General features: G+C 48.6%; 1 long non-coding RNA gene across 1 annotated transcript; it reads left to right on the top strand.

Annotated features, from left to right (window-relative positions):
* Positions 1-696: 696 nt before the first annotated feature.
* LOC123381950 lies at positions 697-6,785 on the top strand. The gene is made up of 2 exons (XR_006589599.1): positions 697-2,865; positions 6,582-6,785. It is a non-coding gene; the product is annotated as an uncharacterized LOC123381950 (long non-coding RNA).
* Positions 6,786-7,658: the final 873 nt, after the last annotated feature.

The following is a 7,658-nucleotide window of genomic DNA, read 5'->3' on the forward strand; positions in this document are numbered from 1 at the left end:
TTTTCTATTTGCTCTCTTGATCTTTGCCAAAGATTTTGCTTATCCATATATTTCTTATATTTTATATTATTTTTATTTTTTAAAATTTATTAAAAAAATTGTTTTATGTTTGTTTATTTTTGAGACAGAAACAGCACAAGCGGGGGAGGGGCAGAGAGCGAGGGAGACACAGAATCCAAAGCAGGCTCCAGGCTCCGAGCGGTCGGCACAGAGCCCGACGCGGGGCTCGAACCCACCAATGTGAGATCATAACCTGAGCCCAAGCCGGACGCCCAACTGACCGAACCACCCAGGCGCCCCTATTTTTTTAATTTTTTAATGTTTATTCATTTTTGAGAGACAGAGACAGAGTGCGAACGGGGGAGAGGCAGAGAGAGAGAGGGAGACACAGAATACAAAGCAGGCTCCAGGCTCTGAGCTGTCAGCACAGAGCCCGATATGGGGCTTGAACTCATGAACCGTGAGATCATGACCTGAGCTGAAGTCAGATGCTTAACCGACTGAGCCACCTAGGTGCCCCAGTTTTCTATTTTATTTTTAGAGAGAGAGAGAGAGAGAGAGAGAGCACACATGAGTGGGGGAGAGGGGCAGAGGGGGAGAGAGAGGGAGAGAGAGAGAGAGAGAGAGAGAGAGAGAGAATCTCAAGCAGGCTCCATGCTCCGCAGTGGAGCCTGACATGGGGCTTGATCCCACAACCCTGGGATCATGACCTGAGCCGAAATCAAGAGTCTGAGCCACCCAGGCGCCCCATCTATATTTTAAAGCAAGTCCAAACATACCCTCTCTCAGTCAAGGCTTCAGCTTGCTTCTCTGAAAAATAAGACCTTTTCTTACATCAAGACCATTACCATTATGAAGGCCGACAAAATGGTAATTAACAGTAATTTTGTAATGTTACCTAATCGTCAGTCCATATTCAAATTTCCTCACAGTCCCCTGAACGGGCTCTCTGCCTGTCCCTGGGGCCAACCAGGGTTAACTATTTTCAGTTTGGGTGCTTCTGGTGATTACCTTCGCCCACCAGTTTATACCCCCTAATGCAGCTAGTGTGTCCTCGCTTTCTGCCATGATGGAGGAGGGTGAGGCGAGTTAGATTCTCTCTTCCTTCCACTGTGGTATTTCCCCCCTTTAGTTCCTCTGTTATTCACACCTATTAAGGTTCTGTTTGGAGTTGAACTGTGTACTCCCTTCCCCCTCAAAAAGATACGTTGAAGTCCAAGCTGCTGATACCCGCGAGTGTGACCTTATTTGGCATTAGGGTCTTTGCAGATGTTATCGAGTAAAGACGAGGTCATGGTGGAGTAGAGCAGGCCCTAAACCCAATGACTGGCATCCTTGTAAGGAGAGAGAGCTTTGGAAACAGACACTCACAAAGCGGGAAGACAGCCTTGTGGAGATGAAGACAGAGATTGGAGTGGTGCAGCCACGAGCCAAGGAGGACGGGGGTTGCTAGCCACCATTTTGGGGGGGCGGAGCTGGAAGAGCGAGGCAGGAATCTCTCTGGAGCCTCCAGCGGGAGCACGGCCCTGCTGACATCTTGATTTCAGACTCCTGACCTCCAGACTGTACGAGAGAAATTACTGTTGTGTTAAGCCACTCCATTTGTGGCGATTAGTTCTGGCAACCCCAGGAAACTAACACGGTTCCTCTACTTTTGGAACATTTCCGTAAGGGAAAACTTGGTTTTCCACCTTCCTGTGCAGGGAAAACCCTCCTCCCTACTGCGTTCCTCCCCATGACCCTCCTTTACCACCCATATAAAACACTTTATTTCTGATCACCAAATGTGGTGGGGTGAGGGTGGGGGCGGGTGTTGTCCCCTCAACAAGCAATTGTCTGCTACACCAGCTTGGTGGCTTACAATTTACTTTCATTCTAACACTACCCAGACATGGTGTCAGATCCCACAGGTTAAGGGCTCAATCCCACAAAACTGCCCCTCAACCCACACACACACACACACACACACACATACACACACACATGCACACTCACTTCTGATGCCAGTTGAAAGTCTAGATTATCACCTACACCTCTCACCAACCGGCTACCGATTGCACATTCCAACGACCTTCTCCTTGGGTTCGATTGATTTGTTAGAGCAACTGCATCAGGGAAACACATTTACCAGTTTATTAAAGCATAGGACACTGGACACAGCTGAATGTCCACACGGAAGAGATGCATGGGACAGGTATGGGGGAAGGGGTGCGGAGCCCCGATGCCCCCTCTGGTCGCACCACGTTCCCAGCGCCTCCCTCCACGTGTCCACCAACCTGGAAGCTCTCAGAACCCTGTACTTTTGGGATTTTAAGGAGGCTTCATCACGCAGGCGTGATTGATCACTGACGCCACTTCTCAAGAGAATGGGAGGCAGGGCTGAAAATTCCAAGCTTCTAGTTTCGGCTTGGGCTTTCCAGCGACCAGCCCTCATCCAGGAGCCACGCAGAGTCACCTCGTTAGAACAAAAGACACTCCTGTCCACGCAGGAAATTACAAGGGTTTCAGGAGCTCTGTGTTAGGAGCTGGGGGCAGAGACCAGTATGCACGTCTTTTTACAAATCACAATATTATAATCACGTAAAGTACTTACGCCTCTATTTCTTGTTCCATCGACTACTGCTTGACTCCCTACTTTGTACGATGAGGGTAAAAACCAAAGGTTTAAACACAGCTGGATGGACCCAGGGTGTGAGAAGTCAGAGTGATTGCCAGCAACACTAGGCAAAGGGTGGATGCCTTCTGGTCCCGGGGCCGGGACCTTCTCAGCCTGCAGAGACGCTGGCCACCTGGATGCCGTGTCCACAGCAACGTGTCCCAGCAAGAGGAGCAGACGTTTGAGGGAGAGAACTGCCCAGAGTCGAGGTTAGTTCCTTCCCCTCCAGGGCGATGCCTTCTAGAGTCTGCCTGCTTCCCTGCTGCTTCACCCAGGCCTGTTGCTCTGGAAATGTCCCAGACGCTGGCAATAGAGAGGGGCCCTCATACAGCAGCTCCTTCTGAGTCCCGCCCTCACGTGAAGCCATTGGCATGCGTTGGGGGACGCTAGAAAATGGCTGTGTGATGCCCCTTCCCCCCCTTTTATTTCTGTAGGAATGCTGTTACTAACCATCTTTTCCACTGTGGTGACGCATGGACGAAATTCCTGTTACATCTTGATTCAGAGGAACCCCGTGTTGCTTCTGAACTACGGGGGTAGTTTATTGTCGTGGTCTCTGCCAGTCTGGCACCTTAGGGTCCCTCCTAGTTCTGGCTGTGAGTCAATTCAGAGCTGAATTGACGGTCACATGCAGCTCACAGTCGCATAGGAACTTATGATGGCTGTGTTTTGATAATTATGAAATAGATCAGGCATACAAAAATGACAGGGAATACATAACAAATGTCCCGCCACCCAGCTTCAGACGTAGAACTTAGCAAAGACAAACGCAGGCCTCTGAGCACCTGGTCCTGACCCCCGTTCCCCCTCCTCCCAGCCCTGTGGGAGGGCTCTTCCTGGACTTGCTTTCTCCCTTCCTATTTAAAAAAGAATAATTTTTCTCCAAACATATGCCTCTGTAACAAACATATGGTATTGTTTTCCATATTTAAAGACATTCTATAAGTGGTTTCATATTATATGTATTGCTCTGTAATTTTTTGTTTTACTCGAGGAGTATGCTTTTGTTTTTAAGGTTTTAATTTATTTTGGGAGGGAGAGAGAGAGAGTATGAAGGGAGGGGCAGAGAGAGAGAGAGAGAGAGAGAGAGAGGAGTGAGAATCCCAAGCAGGCTCAGCGCTGTCAGAGCAGAGCCCAGTGTGGGGCTGGAACTCACAAACCATGAGATCACGGCCTGACCTGAAATCACGAGTTGGACGCTTCACCCACAGAGGCAGCAGGAGCCCCAAGGCTTATGTTTTGAAACTTACCTGTGCTGACACGTGTAGCTCTAGTTAATTCATTTTTCGCTACTGTGTAGTATTCCACCTGGAAGAGAAGACAAATGATTATGTGGTGTCTCAGAGCTTGGCCCCGGGACAGAATGCCAGGGTTCAAATCCTAGCTCTGCCACTTACTAGTTCTGCGACCTTGGGCAAATTAACCTCTCTATGCGTCAGTTTCCTCGGCTATAAAATGGGCAAATGATAGCACCTACCTCAGAGAATTGATGTGAAGATTACATGATGTCACAGATGTGAAACATTTAAAACATGCCTGGCACACAGCGCGCACTATGTAAGAGCTGGCTAGTACCGTTACATATTTCTTTTCCTATTGGTGGGCGTTTCCAGTTTTTTCCCTGTCTCCAGGATGGTGCAGGGAACGTTGTTACATCGGTTCCTTTGTGCACGGGTGCAAGACAGAGTTCCTCTGAGCCGGGGCACACACCTGGGAGTGGATTGCTGGGCTGTAGGGTGTGCCCAGCTTTACTTTTCTGGGCAATGCCAGTGTGCTCCCCAGAATGGCTGTGCCAAATCTCACTTTTGCCTGAGTGCGTGAGTGTGCCCGTTGCTCCTTCCCGGCTCGTTCTCAGTGCCGTTTTGGTGCACCATTTTTTTTTTTAATTTTTTTTTTCAACGTTTATTTATTTTTGGGACAGAGAGAGACATAGCATGAACGGGGGAGGGGCAGAAAGAGAGGGAGACACAGAATCAGAAACAGGCTCCAGGCTCTGAGCCATCAGCCCAGAGCCCGACGCGGGGCTCGAACTCACGGAGGGCGAGATGTGACCTGGCTGAAGTCGGACGCTTAACCAACTGCACCACCCAGGCGCCCCTGGTGCACCATTTTTGCCTAAATTTTGCTAAATCTTTCTTTCCCTGAATGTCCCTATCTACATTTTTTTTTTAAAGTTTATTTTGAGAGAGACAGAGACAGTGCGACTAGGGGAGGGGCAGAGAGAGGAAGACGGAGAATCCCAACGAGGCTCCGTGCTGTCAGCATAGAACCCAACGCGGGGCTTGAACTCATGAACCTATGAGATCAGGCCCTGAACTGAAACCAAGAGTCAGATGCTTAACGGAGCCGCCCAGGCACCCTCCCCCCACCCCATCTACTTATTTTTATCGTAGTGTGTATTTCTGTAAGCATTCTCTTGCCCAAAGGGAAGAATTGGCCCTTTTTCTTTTGAATGATGCGAGATATAAATACATACCAATGAAACAAGACCCCACAGAATGAAGAGCACAATACCCGGGGGCTGCCTGCTGCCCCAGCCTTGACCTACAAGCTTCCTGGCTCTCAGGATTCATTAAGGTTGCTACCAGTCGTGCTAATGTTGGCTGAATGCTTCCTATGTCATAGGGCTCTGCATACATTATCCTGTTCAATCTCATAGCAACCCCATGAGTAGGACCGTTATTCCCAGAACCTGACTCAGATGAGGCCGTCTGATGCCAGAATCTATGCTCTTAATCAGGACCTCCTACAGGGCAGTCGTGTGAGGTGGCTCGGGCTGCACATTGCACAACTCTAGGGGGCACCATGTGCACAGATTGCGATGTGAATGGCGCCCTTTGGATTTCTGCAGTGCAATGGTCCTGGCCTTCCAAGTAAGAGCTTAAAGAAAATGCTTTCTACCTACTTGACAGGCTTAGAAGGGTAGCCCCCACTGCCCACTGAGGGGCTTTTCTGCTCAGGATTTATAAGACTTTCTTAAGGTCATGGTTCTTCATGTTTTAAAAGCCTATCGGCACGAGAGCCCTCCCGCCTACATAAACATTTGTTGAGGAAGGGGGAGCCCAGCATGGGCCCTGCACGCTGACACCAACCATGTAAGGTCACGGACTTGGCCGCTGTTCGTGGCTTTCCCCCTTGGCTACCGCAGACTTATTGAGCAATATATTATGAGTGTGGCTCACTCTGATGATGTGTTATGGATAAATCATTAAGGAGGCAGCTCACCGCGGTGATGTATTGGTGTAATAGATCATCAGAGTGAAGTCTTCTGCCGACATACGGGCTGGCTCAAAGGGTGGTGTCATTCAGGGAAGAATTAGCCCAGCAGCAGATCTGGCTTAATTACAGGATAAAAGGTTTGTGAATGATAGGCTGAAGTCTGCGGCACTGGCATTTTGATTCTTGATGTAAAAATATAATTGGGCTTCCTGAGAGAATTTTTGATTATTTTCAAACAGCCTTCTGCTTTATCACAACAGCACAACCTGCCACGTGGTTGCAGGGGTACCTTTCATCGGGGGGTCTCGAGGCCCTTTCCACGTCTGAATTATTGTCGTCCTTTCAATTTGTAGGTCACAGAATGAGTTAAGGGAGATAAAATCCAGGAGGCCTGCCTTTAAGGCCTCCAGAATGATGTCCTTAGCAACCAGACCGCTGGAATTGAGTGATTTATTCAAATCATCATTAACTAAGGCAGTGGTTCTTGACTGGATCTACGTGCACGTGTGAGGAATATGGGGCAGCCCGGGGAGGGTGTGTGTGCGTGTGTGTCTGAGGACATCAGCGTCTTAGGGATAATAATAATCATCATGTTTATCAGACACTTAACATTGTGCTAAAGGCTTTGCATGTATTATTTAATCTCGTTTAGTCCATACGACAACGTTGTCAGATAGACATTCTTCTTCTTCTTCTCATTTTCCAGTTGAGAAAACCAGCTAAGACAGGCGCCACTGGCCAAGGTTGCACAGTGGCTCAGTGGCAGACCCAGTGAACCTGATGTTGTGGGGACTCCTACAGTCTTCCCTTCCCACCTCCAGACCCCCTTCCTTTGAGGACGCTAAACCAGTGCGGCTGTGAACTGCAGGCCTCAGTGAGCGCAATTAAAGATGCTTTGTTGAAAATTTGATTATTTTGTTTTAAGACACATAAATCAAACCTCAGGTATTCATAGGGTTCCAAATTTGTTCTGAGTTGGTTATTTCGTTTTTATTATTTACTTATTATTGTTATTGTTTTCAATGTTTATTTTTGAGAGAGAGAGAGAGAGAGAGAGAGAGAGAGAGAGAGCATGAGCGGGGGAGGGGCCGAGAGAGAGATGGAGACAGAATCTGAAGCAGGCTCCAGGCTCGGAGCTGTCAGCACAGAGACCGACACGGGGCTTGAACCCATGCACAGCAAGATCATGACCTGAGCTGAACTCAGTTGCCTAACCAACTGAGCCACCCAGGTGCTGACTTTTATTATTATTGTTATTATTATTTTTTTTTGAGAGAGAGAGAGACCACGCACGTGTGCTCATGTGCACAAGCAGGGGAGGGGACAGAGGGAGAAAGAGAATCTCAAGCAGGCTCCACGCCCAGCCCAGAGCCCAACACGGGGCTGGATCCCATGACCATGAGATCATGACCTGAGCTGAAATCAAGAGTTGGACGTTTAACTGACTGAGCCTCCCAGGCACGCTGAGTTGGTTATTTCTTGAGAAACTTGTAGGATGAACCTTCCTAGCAATGGCAAGGTAAACTACCTGGACCAACTCTCCCACTACATAAAATAACTTCTGAAATCTTCTTAAATAGTATTGCTGACAAACGGTAAGAAATGACTAGGTCAACAGACAGAAGAGTAGGAATAAAGAGGTGAGTGGGCACAGAGGCTGATTTTGCCCTGAGGGTTACTAATCCTGGGTAGCCTTGTAGCCTAATGGGAAGAGAGGGCCAGGAGCTGGTCCAAGGAGGTGGGTGGGTGAGGGAGATCTGGAAATGGAGCACCTGCCACACAG

Source organism: Felis catus, chromosome E1, assembly GCF_018350175.1.
Source record: "Felis catus isolate Fca126 chromosome E1, F.catus_Fca126_mat1.0, whole genome shotgun sequence".
Classification (NCBI taxonomy): domain Eukaryota; kingdom Metazoa; phylum Chordata; class Mammalia; order Carnivora; family Felidae; genus Felis; species Felis catus.